This window comes from Oryctolagus cuniculus, chromosome 1 (assembly GCF_964237555.1).
Source record: "Oryctolagus cuniculus chromosome 1, mOryCun1.1, whole genome shotgun sequence".
NCBI lineage: Eukaryota > Metazoa > Chordata > Mammalia > Lagomorpha > Leporidae > Oryctolagus > Oryctolagus cuniculus.
Window position 1 is genome coordinate 100701495 of NC_091432.1, and position 20773 is coordinate 100722267.

Here is a 20773-nt window from a genome sequence, read left to right on the forward strand (position 1 = left end):
TGTCAGATTCTTTATTAAAAGAAGAGAATATGAGGGAGAAATCGGAACTTTGGCAAGATATTATCATGGATATGTCCTCACCCTCTCACTATTCTGATCTTTTCCTGTATCTCTTTGCACAATATAGGGGAAAAACAGGGAAGCCAGTCATGACTCCAAGGGAGCTAACATTATACCTGGGTGTCAGCTCCTTACAGCTTGGGCTAAGTCCATGTTTGTGTCTAAGAAGTTTCTCTGTATGTATATACTACCCTGATGAGAAACACCAACATCATTCTGCCATCAGAAGGGGAGACAGCTCTTCCACTTCTCCCGCTTTCTACTCTTGACTCTACCAGTTCACCTGGTGCCTCTTCTGTGATGACTCTCACCCATTGTTGTTCTCCCAGCCTCTGCCTGGAGCCAGAGTGTCCTCATCAAGACTTTGGCCAGACCAGAGCAGGGTTTCCTGGTTTCCTAACTGGTTTCTCTGCTTCTGGTCCCAATCCTGTGGTCAGAGTGCTCTTCTCAGCTTGTAGGTCTGAGCTTATTTCTCCCCAGCTGTTCCCCCATCACTGCTCATTATGCCGTTTGTTACACATTGGCTGCTAAACCTGTTGTCCCTGATACATGGCGAGTTTCTGGAGAGGAAAAAGGAATGTGTTTCATCCATCCTCCATATCCCCAGAGCCAAATACAGTACCTGATCTATAATTGGCTTAGTGAATTAATGGATGGACATGAATAAACCAAGACAACTCTTAAAGATCTGTTGTAGCCCATTGCTCTGTCACCTCTGGGAGGAAGGATACAGAGTGATGGAAATGAGGACTAGATGAAGTGGCCATAATGGGGAGGAAAGGGAAAGTAGGTGAATAAGGGATTACTAGGAAGATTTTAAAATTAGAATTTCTGATGTGGGGTCTCTTTGCCTTGAATATTTTCAAAAGAAAGAAAGTTGCAAGAGAATTTAAAAAGTTTTCCCATTGAATTTATTCTGTGAGTTTTAGATTATATTTTCTGACCCAAATAAGGAATTAAGACAGTGTTATTTCTCTCTACATGTAATCAATTGAATAAATACACTGCAAGGCTTTTCATTCATAAATTCATTTGAGTTGTGAGTATTCTATCCCTGGAATTGAGTGGATTCTGTCTAATAAAGGCATTGTAGGGGCTTTCAGTTGGCTGAGGTTTGAAAACTAATTACAACATCACAATAGTGTTAATAGAAAAGTAACAAATATCTGTTTGGGTGAATTAAGGCCTACTTAATTCTGGCTACCTGGTATGATTTTGCTGTGTATGTTCAGTGGTAATAGACTCTGACATCAGGGGTGGGATCATGATCCAAATCTGGCCAGCCATGGTTGCCTGTTTCTGTGAGATTCAGTAGATGGGTGAGAAATTCCTTACCCTCAAGGAATCACTAAAGAGGACAGATCTGAAGTCTTTGGCAATCATTTTCTGTGGCCAGTGGGAGTCAGCTCAGAAAGATTGAGTAAGATCAACACATCTTACTGAGTAGAGTGAAGGGGTGGAGAAGGAGGCTGAGAGCCTTGTTTGGACCCTTGGGCTTCAATTTAATCTTGGACTTTCCAGTTATGTCATGGGTCAGTAAGTTCCTTTTTTTGATTAAACAAGTTTGAGTTGTAGTCTGTCCCCAGAACTGGATGGATCCATATTAATATATACATTGTAGGAGATTGTAGTTTGCTGATTTTTTTAAGATTTATTTTATCTATTTGAAAGAGTTACAGAGAGAGGTCAAGACAGAGAGAGAGAGGTCAAGACAGAGAGAGAGAGGTCTTCCATCCTCTGGTTCACTCCTCAGATGGGCGCAATGGCCGGAGCTGCAGTGATCCGAAGCCAGGAGCCAGGTGCTTTTTCCCGTTCTCCCACGTGGGTGCAAGTCCCAAGGACTTGGGCCATCTTCTACTGCTTTCCCAGGCCACAGCAGAGAATTGGATCAGAAGAGGAGCAGCCAGGACTAGAACTGGTGCCCATTTGGGATGCTGGCGCTTTAGGCCAGGGCGTTAACCCACTGTGCCACAGCGCCGGCTGGTAGTATGCTGATTTTGAAAACTAGTTAAAACATCAGAATAGCACTGATACAAACCTCAGGTAACAATACATGGTAGATTATATTTTTTATCTTTATGATTTTTTAAAATTTTATTTATTTTAGAGACAGAGTTACAGAGACAGACAGAAAGGTCTTCCATCCGTTGGTTCACTCGCCAAACGGCTGCAACAGGTGGAGCTGACCCTATCTGAAGCCAGGAGCCGGGAGTTTCTTGTGGGTCTCCTACGTGGTGCAGGACCATCCAAATGCTTGGACCATCTTCTAGTGCTTTCCCAGGATGCAAGCAGAGAGCTGGATTGGAAGAGTAGCAGCTGGGACATGAACCCTGTGCCAGCACTGCAGGCAGAGGCTTAGCCTACTACACCACTGTACTGGCCCCAAGTAGGTTGTATTTTGTTTAGCAAATATTCACTCTGCCCCCTCCTTCCTTCTGTTTTGAAAGCGTATCCTTAATACCCCACTGATGTTGAGCTCCGCCATGTGACTTTAGCCTACTCTGCTGGAAGGAACCATGTGCTAGTTATTAGTAGAGGCTTTAAGATGCATCAATGTTCAGGAGCACAAGAGCAGTTATTTGTTCCATAAATGTTAATAAATTTGGCAACTACCATATGCCACACTCTGTACTTGTGAGAAATACAAGCAGTTCCCTTCTCTGCTATCCCATAGTGGGGGAAAACAGAAAAGCAAACTCATGATTATAGTACACCATGAAAAAGAGCAGGCAAAGGCCGGCGCCGTGGCTCACTAGGCTAATCCTCCGCCTTGTGGCGCCGGCACACCGGGTTCTAGTCCCAGTCGGGGCGCCGGATTCTGTCCCGGTTGTCCCTCTTCCAGGCCAGCTCTCTGCTGTGGCCAGGGAGTGCAGTGGAGGATGGCCCGAGTACTTGGGCCCTGCACCCCATGGGAGACCAGGAGAAGCACCTGGCTTTTGCCATCGGATCAGCGCGGTGCGCCGGCCGCAGCGCGCCGGCCGCGGCGGCCATTGGAGGGTGAACCAACGGCAAAGGAAGACCTTTCTCTCTGTCTCTCTCTCTCACTGTCCACTCTGCCTGTCAAAAAAAAAAAAAAAAAAAGGCAGAAAGAGGAGGAAGATTATTGTTTGAGTGAGGGGGCTGTTGCTGGGATGCCGAAAAGGACAGAGGACATAGGTACTTGCTTGCTCTGAGATCCAGAGACAAATTCTTGCTTGATGCTTAACTGGAGCTGGAAAGGCATTCATCAGATTCAGTCATGTAAAATGATCCCTGAAATTACATAAGTCTGATAGATCCACCCAACAGCACAGCCCTTTGGAGGACTGCCATCTCATAAGCTTAACATGGCATTTAGATTTGTTTGGGGCTATAAAAAATAGATAACTTTAATTAAATGTAATTAATTTTGTTACACAACATTTGAAATACCCTGAACATGAAAAGTCAGCTCTATGACTGTCAGAGGCTGATAGAGGATGCAGATGTTCCTGGGAAGTATAGAAAGTGGGGGTGGGAGCTGGTGATACAAGTAAAGGGGAAAGAGCCTGCAACCAAGATTTCAAACGCGGTTTCCTGTCTTTTAAGACTGTTTTAACTAGACATGTAATCATAGTGTGATTTTCTTCCAGAGCCCCTGCTGATCCGACAGCCCAGGGCAGACATGTTTTAAACCGTATTACCTAGTGCCTGCTGAATCGGGAATTGGCACCAGCCCCTTAGTCTGTGAACAGGGCACTGGTGCACAGAGCTCTGCCCAAGCAGGGATGAATTAGGTGAATAACCTTTTTACTACTAGAAATAGGAATTTAGGTAGTAAGCAAATGGAAAGGTTATAAGAAAGACACAGGAGAACATGCTGGGCAGAATGAGCTCCAATCAGAAGCTGGACAAAGGTGAAAAAGAACTCATAAAAAAGTGACAAGGGATTCAGTCGTCCACGGGTCCTAAAGCAGTGCCTGGAGAGTGGGGAATGGTGATTAGGGTTGACTGGGTAAGGCCCTCTGATTCCTGTTGTTGAGGCCTCTCCCATCCATAGGGATCCCCTTGTTCTTGCCTTGAGACTAAACCATCTCATGGATCTTCCTCTAAGACTTCTGTGTGAATCTGTCTCCTTCCCTGCCTGAGGTGTAGGACCCCATCATCTGAGCTAGTCTGAGTGAGTCTTAGGGCCTTTTGTACCCCAAAGAGTCAGTAAGACTTGGAATACTCTAATGCAGTAGTGCTTTGACTAACGTGTAGGAATCTCAGGGGATCTTTTAAAAGCCCTGATTCTTACTAGCTGTGGGATGGAGCCTGAGACTGTGCATTTCTAACAAGCTTCTGGGAGATGCTGCTGGCCCCATGCTGCATTTGAGTTTTGAGGCTCTAATGGAATTCTGAAAGTTATTAAAATCATTACTCATAGATAGGGATTCTATCAGAGTCCCGGCAGGAAACAGATGTCATGCATGAGTTAGGGTCATTCTAAGAGGGGTTAATAAACGGATTATTTACATACAAGAGGGCGCAAGGAAATTACAAAAGGATTATCTACCCTAGGGCCAGAAATGGAAGTGTTACCAACCCTGGCCCTAGGAGGATTAGGGGAGGGACTGGTTCCCAAAGCCTGGCCTGAAAGGAAAATGATGCTTAGTGACCTTCAAGTGAGGTATGTAACCAGCCAGAGGTGACATAGGAAAGAGCCAAGAGAATAAATACCTTGACCCAGAGCTCTAAGAGAACTAGACTGGTGGTGGTTCCATCAGCCCCATATGACCCACAGTGGATGTGAGTTGTCTGTGGGTATAATCTATAGGCTCCCAGGCCTCAGAGCAAGGTGGAGCAGGATATATGGGACTAGAGAAGAAACACTAGCTCATGGATATAGAGTGAAAATACAGGGGATCTCTGTTCTTAGGGAAGACAGGAGGTGTCTTCATAGACTTTGTTCCTTCTACACCTGCTGTGTATCAGGGACTGTTCTCGGTACCATAGATACAGCAAGGATGGATAACAAGTAAACACATACATGAAATGCTGTCAGGCAGGGGTAAGTGTTAAGAAGAAAACTGAAGCAGGATAAAGGGAAGGAAGGGAGGAGGCTGGAACAGGGGCTATGTCGATGCATCTAATAGATAGGAAGCCTGAAGGAAGAGGGCTGCGTTCCAAGCACATCAGCAGCAGGATGTGAGTGCAGAAAAGACCATCTACACTGGTCTCACTCTCAAATTCCTGACCACAGTCCTTTATTGGCCTTAGTGCTGCTGTCCTAGCATGGTCCTCCCTCCTACTCTCTCCGACAGTTATTTCACTCATCTTCCTTTCATCATAAATTTCCAAAACCTCCTTCCCCACCTTTGGCTGATGACCTTGCTTTGAATTTTACTGAGAAAATGGCAACAGTCGAAAGATAACTTCCCCCAGCTGCTACCCCACATCAGCCCACTTCACTGCATCTGGCTTCTTACACTCTGCCTTCCCTTCTGCTTCTGGAGTGGAGCTGCCCTGCTCCTGTCCAAGGCCAAGTTCTTTGCTTGTGTGTTGTCTTCCCTCTCCTCTGGTCCTGTCATGGATACCACTTCTGCAGTTGTTCTCTCTCCAGTATTGCTATTCTCCTCCCCTACAGAGTTATTCTCAACCATGATAAACATGCTGTAATGTCTTCCATCTTCAAACAAAAGCCTTGATGTCCCTGTCACTTTCCTTTTGTATTTAACTCCTCAAAAGAATGGCCTTGCTATACACAATTTCCCTTCCCAATTTGTTTAAAAAACAGTTCATTGAGGTATAATTCATACTCAGTAAACTACCCATGCTTAAAACATATAAGTTGGAGAGTTTTGACATAGATGTACATCCATGAAACCATTGCCACTGTCACTGAACATATCCCTCACTCTCAAAAGCTTTCTCATGCCACTTTGTAGTTTCTGCCTAACCTCCAGCCCCCACCACGCCTCCCTGCTTTCTTAACCAACCACTGATATTTTTCTGTCCCTGTTGTTTACATTTTCCAGAATGTTATATAATATCATACAGTACAAGGGTACTTCAAAAAGTTCATGGAAAAACAAAAGTATATTTTGATGCAAACATATTTTGAATTTATGCATGGTTGTTTCATAATACAGATTTTCCATAAATGCATGGATTTAAAAAAACTGTTACACCAAAACAAACATCTTTTAATTCCACTCTTCTGCAACATTTCTGAAGTACCCTCATTTGTACTTATTTTTCTCTGAGTCCTTTCTGCATAATTATCTTGAGATGTATGTTGCAAAATATATCAACAGCTCATCCCTTTTTACTGCTGAATAGTAATTTATCCTAAGGATCATACCAGTTTCTTTAGCTATTTACCTGTGAACCAACAGACAAAAAATTTCCAGTTTTTGGCATTTACAAATAAAGTTGCTAGAACCTTTCTATACAAAACTTTGTATGGTCCTGTTTTCATTTCTTTTGAGTGGGAATAAATAGTTCATATGGTAGTAGTATATTTAATTTTTTAAAGAAATATTATGGAAGGGCTATGCAATATTACATTCCCATCAGAAGTTTCAGCTTCTGTATGCTCTCACCAGCATTTGATACGATCAGCCTTTTCATCATAGCTGATTTAAGAGGTATATAGTGTGGTGCGTGATTTTAACTCGTGTTTCCCTAATAACTAAAGATTTTGAGTATTTTTTAATAAATATTTATTTCATTTAATTTGAAAGGCAAAGTTACAGAGAACGGGAGAGAGAGCAACACAGGGTGCTTCCATTTGCACCAGCTATGTCTGGGTTAGGCCAAAGCCAGGAGCCTGGAACTCCATCCATGTCTCCCACGTGGGTGCCAAGCACTTGAACCATCTTCCACTGCTTTCCCAGGTGCATTAGCAGGGAGCTGGATCAGAAAGTGGAACATCCTGGATTCGTCCAGGTGCTCACATGGGATACTGGCATCACAGGTGGTGGGTTAAGCTGCTGCATCAAAATGCCACCCCCTTGGACAGTTTTTAAGTACCATATGTTTGGCATCCATATATCATCTTTGATACAGTGTCTATTCAAATATTTTGCCCATTTGTTTATTTGATTCCTTCTTTTCTGACTGAGAATTGAGAATTCTGATAGTCTGGATACACATCTTTCATCAGATCAATGAATTGCAAATGTTTTGTTTTCTGTCTTGTGATTTTCAATCTTCTAAATTTACTTTGCAAAGTAATAATTTTATCTATTTGAAAACCAGAGAAAAAGAAAGAGACAGAGACAGGCAGGCAGGTAGATAGTTCCCATCCACTGCTTCATTCCCCCAAATGCCTGGCACAGCCAGGAATAGACTAGAACAAAGCCAGGAGCTGGCAACCGAATCTGGTCTTGCACATTGATAGCACAAGCTCAACTACTTGAGCCATCAGCTGCTGCTTCTCAGAGTGTATATCAGTAGGAAGTTGGAATCGGGTAGAGCTGGGACTTGAAATGAGGCATTCCACTATGGGGTGTGGTGTCTCAACCACTGCACCAAACACTTGTCCCACCTAATTGTATTTGAAGGAAACGAAACTTTAATTGTGATGATTTTCTATTTATTAACTTTTCTCTATTGCTTGTGCAGTTTGTATCATTCTCTAAGAAATCTTTACCTATCCCAAAGTCACAAAGGTTTTCTTCTTTATTTTCTACGAAAGTTTTATAGTTTTCAGGTTTTTCTTCAGATTTTTGCACTATTTGAGTTCATCCTTGTATGTAATGCAAGGTGTTGATTGAACTTTTTTTTGATACAGGTTATCTAATTTTTCCACTATAATTTGTTGAAAAAACGATTCTTTCACCAATGAATTGTGTTTGCAAGCTTTTAAAAACATAGGACCATGAAAATCTCTTAAATTATTCAACCAAGGCACCCGTGTTCTAGCTGCCATGATTGCTATGTGCTCACCTTTTGTAAACCATCCTAGTGTTGCTCCCTGCTCTTTTCCATGAAGTCCGCCTTCCTGCTCTGGGCCTTTGTGCCATGTAGCTGTGATAGGGCTTTCACTGAAGGGAGGCAGCACCAGGTGTCTGTTTCTTTCTGTTCTGCTTTTTGCTCCTGTGATCACTGATCTTCACTGGCATGGCAGAAGTCTTTCAGCACTCTTCCCTGCAGAACCTGCCTGTGATGTTTCTGCAACACAGAGAGTAAACCTGGCATTCTGGGTGTTATGCCATCAAGCTGTGATGGGAAACTTGGATTGCATAAGTACTCTCATTCTGCCACTCTAATTAAACTTTTCGTTACTGTAACTCCACTCTTGTGAAGTCACCAGTGACCTCCAAGTTGCTATATCCAAGATCTATTTTTGGGGCTTGTCCTAATCAACCTTTTAGTAGAATTTGACTTTCTCACCTTCTAGAAATATTACTTCTTTTCAGTCTCCTTTTCTGACTGCTCCTTGCTTGACTTCTAAACATTAGACTTTTCTATCTACACTCATTCCTTGAATAATCGTACCCAGTTTCATGGCATAAATTACCGTCTCTGCACTGACAGCATTCAAATTTATGTCTCCAGCTCATTTTCTCTGCAGTCCACACTCACATCCAACTATATTCCATATCTTTATCTGAGTAACTAATAAGCATTTCAAATTTAGTATGTCCCAAGTTGAATTCTTAATCTTCCCCTAAATCTTCCCCTCTTTTTTCTTTTCCATCACTTTTGATTACCATTATTTTGGTTTCTCAGGCCAAAAACCTTGGAGTCATTCTTACCTGTCTCACATCCCATATCTAATCCAGTATCAGATCCACTCAGCTCTTTTGAAATACAGCAAAAGTCAGTTTCATATCCCTCTTTCCACTGTAGTTTCCGCTGTTTTCCCAGCTATCGCTCTCTGGACTATTGCAATACTCTCTTAACTGGTCTCCTTGCTCCTATCTTTTCCTCACACAGCGGCCACAGTGACTGCTTAAATCATAAATTAGATCATGTAGCTCCTCGATCAACACTTACTTGTTTCCTATCTCACTTCAAGTGAAATCTAGTGACTTTTCATGGCCTACAAGGCCCTACCCTCATATTTTATTCTCGACCTCCTATTCTACTACTTTCCCTCACTAAGTCCATTTCAATTATACTGTTCCCTTTGGTTTTTCTTCTGCTTGGAGTTCTTGACTCCTGGAGACTTGTGTGGCTCACGTATCATCTTAAAAAAAGCTTTCCTGACCAGCCAATGGAGAACAACACCCTCTCAATCACCCAGCTTTCTCTCTCTCTCACTCTCCTCATAGTACTTAACTCCAGGCATTTGTTTTCTTTTTTTTTCTATCTCCATGTTCTTCTTCTCTCCCACCACTGGCAAGCAAATAAGCTCCTTGGAACCAAATTTTCTTTATTCATTGCTGTATTCCAACTCCTTGAACAAGAGATGGTACATAGTAAATACTCAGTGAGCATGTGGTGAAATAACAGATACATTCTACCAATTACACATCCAGAATTTCTTCTTTACAACCAATCGCCTAATATCCACCTAGGTTAAGAGTTTATATTTTATCTCTGTCCTTAATGTGCTGTACATTGAGATTTAATGCTATAACGAGTACTCAAACAATATATTTCACTTTGTGTTTCTATGGGGGTGCAAACTGTTGAAATCCTTACTTAATGCATACTAAACTGATCCTCTGTAAAAAAAAAAAAAAAAAAAAAAAGAAATTATCAATTCCCAACTTGACTCTCACTGGGATTAAACATGACAATAGGTCTGCTCTGATTTCATCATCATTTAAAAAAATCATCTATTATTTTTCACTTTATGTTTCTGTGTGGGAGCAAACTGTTGAAATCCATACTTAATGTATACTAAGCTGATCTTCTGTATATTAAGATAATCGAAAATGAATCTTGATGTGAATGGAAGGGGAGAGGGAGTGGGAAAGGGGAGGGTTGTGGGTAGGAGGGACGGTATGGGGGGAAAGCCATTGTAATCCATAAGTCGTACTTTGGAAATTTATATGCATTAAATAAAAGTTTAAAAAAAAAAAAAAAAAGAAATAACAAGGAATTAAAAAAAAAAAAAAAGAGTTTATATTTGGAGAGAAAAGTTAACTTTAGCATTATAACTCTTGGCCGAGTGTAGAAGTGGCAAAAATCCCATGAGATGCAGTTTGTATACCCATAAGTTCTGTGCACAAAGGTACCCACAACATAAGAAGGTACTTCAAAAAAGTTCATGGAAAAATGGAATGAAAATGCTATTTTCAAAATTTTTAATTCAATTTTTGAGAAAGTCAGCTCCCATTCTCTGATTCACTCCCCAAATGCCCACGACAACTGGGGCTAGGCCAAGCCAAAGCTGGGAGTGAGGTATCCTATCAAGGCCGCCCACCTGGATAATAGGGACCCAATTACCTGGGCCATTACCTATTACTTTTTATTATTATTATTTATTTATTTGAAAGAGTTACACAGAGAGGGAGAGAGAGAGAGGTCTTCCATCTGCTGGTTTACTCCCCCATTGGCCGGAGCTGCGCTGACTGGAAGCCAGGAGCCAGGAGCTTCTTCCGGGTCTCCCACGTGGGTGCAGGGGCCCAAGGACTTGGGCCATCTTCCGCTGCTTTCCCAGACAACAGCAGAGAGCTGGACTGAAAGTGGAGCAGCCAGGTCTCAAACCAGCACCCATATGGGATGCGGGTGCTTCAGGCCAGGGCATTAATGTGCTATATCAAAGCGCTGGCCCCTACCTATTACTTTTTAGGGTACACATTAGTAGGAAGCTGAAATCAAGAGCAGAGATGGGATTTGAATTCAAGCATTCTAGTATAGGATGTAGGCATCCCAAAAGTCATCTTAACTGCTAGGCCAAGTGCCCACCCCAATTAGTTCATTTTGCTGCAAAAAATTTTTTTTTAACTTTTATTTAATGAATATAAATTTCCAAAGTACGACTTATGGATTACAATGGCTTCCCCCCCATACCGTCCCTCCTACCCACAACCCTCCCCTTTCCCACTCCCTCTCCCCTTCCATTCACATCAAGATTCATTTTCGATTATCTTAATATACAGAAGATCAGCTTAGTATACATTAAGTATGGATTTCAACAGTTTGCTCCCACACAGAAACATAAAGTGAAAAATGATAGATGATTTTTTTTAAATGATGATGAAATCAGAGCAGACCTATTGTCATGTTTAATCCCAGTGAGAGTCAAGTTGGGAATTGATAATTTCTTTTTTTTTTTTTTTTTTTTTTTACAGAGGATCAGTTTAGTATGCATTAAGTAAGGATTTCAACAGTTTGCACCTCCATAGAAACACAAAGTGAAATATATTGTTTGAGTACTCGTTATAGCATTAAATCTCAATGTACAGCACATTAAGGATAGAGATCCTACATGAGGAGTAAGTGCACAGTGACTCCTGTTGTTGACTTTACCAATTGACACTCCTGTCTATGGCATCAGTAATCTCCCTATGCTCCAGTCATGAGTTTCCAAGGCTATGGAAGCCCTCTGAGTTCTCTGACTCTTATCATGTTTAGACAAGGTCATAGTCAAAGTGGAGGTTCTCTCCTCCCTTCAGAGAAAGGTACCTCCTTCTTTGATGACCTGTTCTTTCCACTGGGATCTCACTCACAGAGATCTTTTGCCAGAGTGTCTTGGCTTTCCATGCCTGAAATACTCTCATGGGCTTTTCAGCCAGATCGGAATGCCTTTAGGGCTGATTCTGAGGCCAGAGTACTATTTAGGACATCTGCCATTCTATGAGTCTGCTGAGTATCTCACTTCCCATGTTGGATCACTTTCCCCTTTATTTACTCCATCGGTTAGCGTTAGCAGGTACTAGACTTGTCTATGTGCTCCCTTTGACTCCCAGTCCCTCCACCATGACCAACTGTGAACTGAAATTGATCACCTGGAACAGTGAGATGGCATTTTTGAAATCTATACATGGTTTCATCATATGGATTTCTGAAGGCCCTAGTATTTGTCTAATTGTTTTGAAAACTACTCTTATGCCTTGGAAATCATATCAGTGCCACCCTAGGTCAGTCACAGATGATTGGTATATTGATAATATATCAATGTTAGTCCTTTTGGAGTGAGAAAAATCTGAATTGATTAATTGATCTACTACTAATTAATTGTTCCCCACTACTTACATAGCTATTGAACATGGTATCTGTCCTGAGACATTTTAGTCTACTGTAAGATTTAATAGTAAAATAGCTACAATACTTCTTTAGGGTGCTAAATTAGATAATATAATATTGCCTAGTACATAGCAAGTGCTCAAGAAAAAGTTATCACCAGTAAGACTGATTGCTTTTAAGATCCAGCTAAGCTACCAAATCATGACATATTGTAAGTAGAGAGGCTCAGGCAGCTACTAACTCTTGTGGTCCTTTCAGCTGAGATCTCAGACACATGAAAGAAGCTGTCTTAAATACTCCAGGTTGTTGTTGGACCCCCAGAGATCCATGTATGGAAGCATTGTCCACCATGTTTCAATACTGAGAGGTATTGAAGAAGTGGTACCCAGGGAAGGTAATCGAATCACTGGAGCACTGTCCTCAGAAGGGATTAATGTAGTTCTTCTGGGAGCTGTTTACTTACCATGAGGTTGCTTTGTCATAAGAAGAGCAGTCCTGGCTCCTGAATCTCTCCGGCTTCCTGCCTCACCATGTAAGCTCTCCACATGGCCGCTTCCCCACCCATTACACTGCCATGTTGTGATGCAGCCGAGGGAGACTTCACCAGATGCTGAACAATTGAGTCCACCTGAGCTTGGGTTTTCAGTCTCCAAAACTATGAGCTAAATCTCTCTCTCTCTTTAATAAAGTATCCTGTCTCGATTATTTTGTTACTTCAACAGAAAATGCACTAAAACAGAAGCCCACTCAGACTCCCAGCTGAATAGCCACAGAAGTAGCCCTGGGCAACACATCATGGAGTGGAAAAATTACCCAGCTGAATATGTTAAGTACATGAAACTGTGAAACAAGTCATTGTGGAAGCCTCTAAATTTTGCTGTAGTTTGTTATGCAGAGATAGAAAACTGAAAAATATGATGGTCCTACAGTTGTTTATCCATTTTCCCATGGCTGTACACTGGAGATATTTCTACAGCTGAGGCTATAATGAATTAAGCCACCCAAAGACCCCATCTCTTAACTCATCTTATTGCACTAGGGATTAGGTTTCACCAGATGAATTGGGTGGTGAGGAGACAGACATACAGACTGTGGCAAGAGTGTAGCCTCTGTGGGGTCTGACTAGGTAAGGCTTAGCTATTCAGAGCTTTTCTCTGCAGATGGGAAGTCCCTGCCCATTCAGGGCTGTTAGATGATGCTTGCACTGCCCAGTCACAACAGTTTAAAGATGGGTGAAATATTTAAGGTAAATAGACATCTCCAGCATTCTGCAATTTTAAAAAATCTGGAAAGATACTTTCATTTAAGCCCTCATATAAATTGTTTGTCTTAAAATTTAGTCCTGTTTTATTTTTTATTTATTTGGGGAAAAAAGGTTGTACCTCTGTCTTTTCAATGATATGGCTGTCAAAGGTATTATTCTCCTCTCCTCATTTAGGCCAGAACCATAGCATCTTCAGTGTGTGTCTACCCCCCAGGCTACTCTGTTATACCCTTAGAGCTGCTACCTGCTGGGTCCAGGGCTGTGGGTGCAAGGCTGGGGTACTGAAGTCTTGACTTCAGACTCTAATCCTAGCTCTGTAAATAAGTATGTCTGTGACCTTGTGTCAGTTAGGTATAGGAACTTCCTACTTTCTCTTTTCATATTAGTAATGCTGATTTTATAATAATGAAAGAATATTAGTTGTAGAAACTATAAAACTGTATTTATGTAAAACAAAATAAAAATGACTGTTTCATGTCCAAAGGGAACATTTTTAGTACAATCATGTACTGCATAACAATGTTTTAATCAATGATAGAAGACATATATGACCGTATATATCATATATATGTTATGTAGTAGGCTTTACCATATAGGTTTATGAAATACATTCTATGATCTTTGCACAGTGACAAAATTGCCTAATGAGACATTTCTTGGGACACATCCTTGTCACTGAGCAACACTTGACCATATTTTGGTCTGTTTCCTTCCATATCTATATGGTAGAATCCATGGAATCATACTGGTTTGTAAACTACTTTTTTCCTCTGCGTTGATGGACAGCATAGTTTTCAGTGATGCATTAAAGTCCCATTAGCAGCCCCCAGGATCTGTGAGCACAGCCAGTGCCCAGATCTCCAGCAAAAGGAAACAAGGCTCGTTGGCTAACTCTAGTATTGTGGCAAAAATTGTATAGGATGGAGCATGGAATACACTGTAGTGCCAGAAAGTAGGAAAATGCTAAATACACCACAAAGGGAATATGCCAAAGGGAAAGAGGAGCCAAGAGAAGGAGCTCCCAGGGGCCAACGCTGAAAGAATTTGAGTGATAAATAAAGTGGTATTGAATTGTTTTTTTTTTTGTAAAGATTTATTTATGTTATTTGAAACACAGAGTTATAGACAGGCTGAAGCAGAGAGAGAGAGATAGACAGAGAGAGACAGAGACAGAGAGAGAGGTCTTCCATCCTCTGGTTCACTCCCCAGATGGCTGCAATGGCCGGAGCTGCACCAATCTGAAGCCAGGAAGCAGGAGCTTCTTCTGGGTCTCCCATGTGGGTGCATTGGCCCAAGTACTTGCACCATCTTCTAGTGCATTCCCAGGCCATAGCAGAGAGCTGGATCAGAAGTGGAGCAGCCGGAACTTGAACCGGCACCCATATGGAATGCTGGCACTGCAGGTGGCGGCTTTACCTACTACGCCACATCTCCAGCTCTAGTAGTATTGAATTATAACCCAATATTACAACATTAGTATCCATGAATTAATGCTGATATAAAAAAAGATTGAACAAATAAAAGTGTGAAAAGAAAAAGATTTCTTGTACAGAGGAATTTGAGATTATTCATATTATGCCTTTAAGCAGGTTGAACATAACACCCCACTTCTTGAGTGTGGGCTATGCATAGTGACTTTCATCCAAAGAATATGGTGTGAAAAGAGAGCAAAAAGAGAATATAGTGGAAAACCCTGAAAAACAATACTTTTTCCAAGTAAAAAAATCAATATGTAATAGTGGTAAATTGTGTTGATAGTACAAGGGTACTTCAAAAAAATTTATGGGAAAATTGAATTAAAAGAAGTCTCTTATGGTACAAACAATTTTGTTTTTCAAAACAAAATTGCATAGTTTTTCATCATATAAATTTTTCATGCACTTCTTGAACAACTCCCCACATAATGGATTTCAAACTTTTTTTTTTTAGAGGAACACTTATGCTTTCTTTTTTTTTTAACATTTATTTAATGAATATAAGTTTCCAAAGTACGATTTATGGATTACAATGGCTTCCCCCACATACCGTCCCTCCCACCCACTACCCTCCCCTTTCCCACTCCCTCTCCCCTTCCATTCACATCAAGATTCATTTTCGATTATCTTAATATACAGAAGATCAGCTTAGTATACATTAAGTAAGGATTTCAACAGTTTGCTCTCACACAGAAACATAAAGTGAAAAATAATAGATGATTTTTTTTTAAATGATGATGAAATCGGATCAGACCTATTGTCATGTTTAATCCCAGTGAGAGTCAAGTTGGGAGTTGATAATTTCTTTTTTTTTTTTTTTTTTTTTTACAGAGGATCAGTTTAGTATACATTAAGTAAAGATTTCAACAGTTTGCACCCCCATAAAAACAACTCCCCACATAATGGATTTCAAACTTTTTAGAAACAAAGTAAACTTACCATTTTGTTACATTGTTCCACTATTTTTTAAAGTACCTTAATACGTATCCTTGATATGACTCTTAAGGTCATTGAAAACCAAAACAATCTTAAGGAGAGGCAATGACAGAATGTAAAGTGATACTGCTATAGCTTCAGTATTAGTTCCGATGTTGCCTATCCCCCCCAAAGATCCATGCAGTGAAGACATGATCCTCAGGGGGGCACCACTGGGAGGTGATATAGCCTACAGGAGGTGGGAGCTAGTGGGAGGTCCTGGAAGGTAATTCTTACAGGAGGGTAGTTATGAGAGCCTGGGTTTGGGCCTCACCTCCATGCTTCTTGGCTTGTCTGTGGTCCATCCTCTGCACACGCTGTACCATTGCCATCCACTAATCTGAAGCCAAACCTGTGGGGGCCAACTGATCTTGGACTTGAATCTCCAAAACTATGAGCATAATAAATCTTTTCTCTTTAAAAGTTAGCTACCGGGCAGCGCCGCAGCTCACTAGGCTAATCCTCCACCTGCGGCACCAGCACCCTGGGTTCTAGTCCCGCTGGGGGTGCCGGATTCTGTCCTGGCTGCTCCTCTTCCAGTCCAGCTCTCTGCTGTGGCCCGGGAGTGCAGTGGAGGATGGCCCAAGTGCTTGGGCCCTGTACCCGCATGGGAAACCAGGAGGAAGCACCTGGCTCCTGGCTTTGGATCTGCACAGCATGCCAGCCGTAGTGGACATTTTGGGGGTGAACCAATGGAAAAGAAGACTTTTCTCTCTGTCTCTCTCTCTCTCACTGTCTAACTCTGCCTGTCAAAAAAAAAAAAAAAAAAAAAAAGGTTAGCTGCCTTGGGTATTGTGTGTGTGTGTGTGTGCATGCGTGTGTATTAACAAAAAAACAAATATTGCTGATGCTCTGGTTGGGACCGTGGAACATAAATAGGGCATTGGGTAAAAAGCAAGGAAATCTTGGGGCTGGCGCCATGGCACAGTGGGTTAATCTTCCACCTGTGGTACCGGCATCCCAAATGGGCGCTGGTTCTAGTCCTGGCTGCTCTTCTTCCAATCCAGCTCTCTGCTGTGGCCTGGGAAAGCAGTGGAAGATGGCCCAATTGTTTGGGCCCCTGCACCCGCATGGGAGACCAGGAAGAAACACCTGGCTCCTGGCTTCAGATTGTTGCAGCTTCAGCCGTTATGGCCATTTGGGGAGTGAACCAATGGAAGGAAGACCTTTCTCTGTCTCTCCCTTTCACTGTCTGTAACTCTTAAATAAATAAATAAATCTTAAAATCTTCAAAAAAATGTAAGGAAATCTGAATAAAGAATGGAGTTCAGTTAATAATAATTTATCAGTATTGGTTCATTAATTGTGACAAAGGTAACATACTAATGTAAATGGAAGGTGTTAATATGGAAAACTGGGTGTGGGGTATGAAAATTCTGTACTAGTTTCACAATGATTCTGTAAGTCTAAAATGCTCAAAAGAAGTTTATTTAGGAAATAACGTGCAACAGATGTATCACATTCTATTTAATCTTTATGATTGGACATTTAAGTGTTTTCTAAATTTTTGCTTTGAACACATGTATTATGAGGATCCTTACAATGAAATCTTTGTGTACATTCATTATTACTTCCTGGAGAATGTGTTTGTGGAAAGGAAATTGTGGAATAACAGGTGTGTGTTTTATAAAAGTATTAAGAATTTTAATACAAGATACCTAATGAGGCACTTCAGTTGGAGAATAAATTAACTTCAAATCACAGATTTAAGTGAAAGATGCTCAGGTTTGGAAAGAACTCTTAGATGTTTTTGTGTGTTAAGCCAGTCACATAAAATGCTATGAGGTGTCTGTATCAGCTCCATGAAAAAAAACACTGGCCAACGTCAGTCAGGGCTGCATTCAGGGCTGAGTCTTACATTAGTGGCTGCAGCCCTTATACAGATAATGCAGAACATGCTGCTTCCTTTGTGAATAGCTCAGGCTCAGCAAAAGAAAATGAAAAGAAAGATCAGAAATGCAGATTTTTAGAGCCCCAGGGAACATGAACAGAGCCCTTTGAAATTGTCTTATTTAATTTTTTTTTAAATTTGAGAGCCAGTGAAAGAGAGACCAAGGGAACCCCCATCTGCCAGTTCATTCCACAAGGGATAGGGGTGGGAACTACCAAAGCTGGATGCTGGAAATTCAATGCAGGCCTCCCACATGAGTGGCAGGAACCCAGCTACATGAGCCATCCTCCCTGCCTCCCAGTGTCTGCATTAGAGTCAGGAACTGGAGCCAGGAGTTGAATCCAGATATTCTGTTTGGGACACTGGTGTCCTAACCAGAGTCAACCGCCAGGCCAACCACCCCTCCTAAAGTTTATTAGGCAATCAAAGAATGTTGTAGATCAGTGTTTCTCCAAGTGTCATCCCTGGAACCAGCTGCATCAACATCATCCAGAAACCTGTTAGAAGGGAAATTACTGGGTCTTACGCTAGATCTATTGAATCAGAAGCTCTGGGATTAGGGCCACAATATATGTTGATTTTTTTGAGAAGTCTATGCACTTAAAATTGGTTTGGGGAGCTTTATTGGCATGTAATTCACATATAGTTCACTCATTTAAAATATACGGTTCATCAGTTTTCAGTATATTCATGGGTTTGTATAAATATCAAAACCATAAATTTTAAAATACTTTTATTATCTCAGAGAGAATACCTATACCCATGGGTCATCATCTCCTATCCCCTCCATATCTCCCTGTGCTATGCAACCGCTATTTACCTTCTATCTTTATGTATTTGCCTGTTCTGACATTTCACATAAATAGAAACATACAATATGGGCCTTTTGTTTCTGGCTCTTTTCACTAAGCAAAATGTTTTTAGACTCATCTGTGTTGTAGTATGCATCAGTCTTTGTTCTTTTGTACAGCCAAATAAGATTCTTTCATTGGTATATACCATGTTTTGTTTATCTGTTCATGAGTTGGTGAACTTTGGGTTGTTTTTATTTGTTGTCTATTTCATAAAGATATGCTGCTGCTTTGAACATTCCTGGGCAATATGTATTCTCATAACCCCTTCAGCTTTTCCCAGTGCAGTCTACAGTTTGAAAACCACTATTTCAAATGACAATAGCTAAAATTCAATAATTCTTTTTAATAAGTTAAGAAACAGGAGTGTCAATTTGTAAAGTCAACAACAGGAGTCACTGTGCACTTACTCCTCATGTAGGATCTCTGTCCTTAATGTGCTGTACATTGAGACTTAATGCTATAACGAGTACTCAAACAGTATATTTCACTTTGTGTTTCTATGGGGGTGCAAACTGTTGAAATCTTTACTTAATGTATACTAAACTGATCTTCTGTAAAAAAAAAAAAAAAGAAGAAGAAGAAGAAGAAGAAATTATCAATTCCCAACTTGACTCTCACTGGGATTAAACATGACAATAGGTCTGATCTGATTTCATCATCATTTAAAAAATCATCTATTATTTTTCACTTTATGTTTCTGTGTGGGAGCAAACTGTTGAAATCTTTACTTAATGTATGCTAAACTGATTTTCTGTATATAAAGAGAATTGAAAATGAATCTTGATGTGAATGGAAGGGGAGAGGGAGTGGGAGAGGGGAGGGTTGCGGGTGGGAGGGACGTTATGGGGGGGAAGCCATTGTAATCCATAAGCCGTACTTTGGAAATTTATATTCATTAAATAAAAGTTAAAAAAAATAAGTTAAGATCACTATTTTAAAACTTTATTTTACTTATTTGAAATATATATACGTTTGTATATATATAAACATATATACATACATTTATAAATAAATAAATAAAAATATATATATATATAAATTTTCCACCTGCTGGTTCTCTTCCCAAGTGTCCCTGACAGCCAGGGTTGGGCCAGGCTGACCTAAGGCGCCTGGGTGGCAGGGACTCAAGTACTTCCGGCATCATCTACTTCCTTCCAGGATGCACATGACCAGGACTCTGGGTACTAAGCAGGTAGCCAGGATTCAGACCAGGCATCCCAGATGGCAGCTTAGCTCACAGCACCACAATGCCTTCCCCAGGGATTACTGTTTCGTTGCTAAGTCAGGGTAGAAAAAGGAGAACCTAGGCCGAGGGATCTGATGCAGCGTGGTTCATGGACCACTGTCCTGTCATTATGGAGAGGCAAGGCTGGACTGGGATGGCTGAAGGAAAGGTAACCTGGTTAAAACGGAAGTGTTCATTTTTTGACTGGTAGGCCGCACCTTCACCGGTTTACCAGCATGCATTGGCGTTTAAAGGGCATCTGGGATCTTAAGTGTTGATGCTTTTCTTCAAAGGAAGTGACTCATTGACACCTCATGTTTTTATAGTTCCTGAAACTTTGTGAAACCTTTTCTTCTTCTTCATCTTTTTTTTAAAGATTTATTTTATTTACTTGAAAGGCAGTGTTACAGAGAGAGAGAGAACCAGAGAGAGAGACAGGTCTTCCATCCGTTGGTTCTCTCCCCAAATGACCGCAATGGCTGGAGCTGCACCAATCCGAAGGCAGGAGCCAGGGGCTTCTTCCAGGTCTCCCACGTGAGTTCAGGGGCCCAAAAACTTGGGACTATCTTCCACTGCTTTCCCAGGCCACAGCAGAGCGCTGGATTGGAAGTAGAGCAGCTGGGACTTGAATCAGCGCCCATATGGGATGCCGGCACTGGAAGCCGGTGATTTAACCCATTGCACCACAGCGCTGGCCCCAAAACCTTTTCTTCTACACTGTATTTACTATCACTGTCACTTTAGCAATATTCTCAAGAACAGCCACATACCTCCATTTTACAGAGAAGCCCCCTGAGGCATAGTGAGTGCTCTGGTTTGAATGCCCCCTCTAAAACTTAGATTGAAATGTAGTCCCCACTAAGAGGGACTGAGAGATGTAACCATGTTGGAATCTCCAAGAAGTGATTTGGTATGAGGACTCTGCCCACTCATAGACTA

At 41.3% G+C, this 20773-nt stretch overlaps 1 protein-coding gene across 1 annotated transcript in view; it reads left to right on the forward strand.

Annotated features, from left to right (window-relative positions):
• The window catches only part of DDX10 (DEAD-box helicase 10), a 407034-nt gene that overhangs the window by 292454 nt on the left and 93807 nt on the right, over positions 1 to 20773 (forward strand). The window lies entirely within an intron of this gene.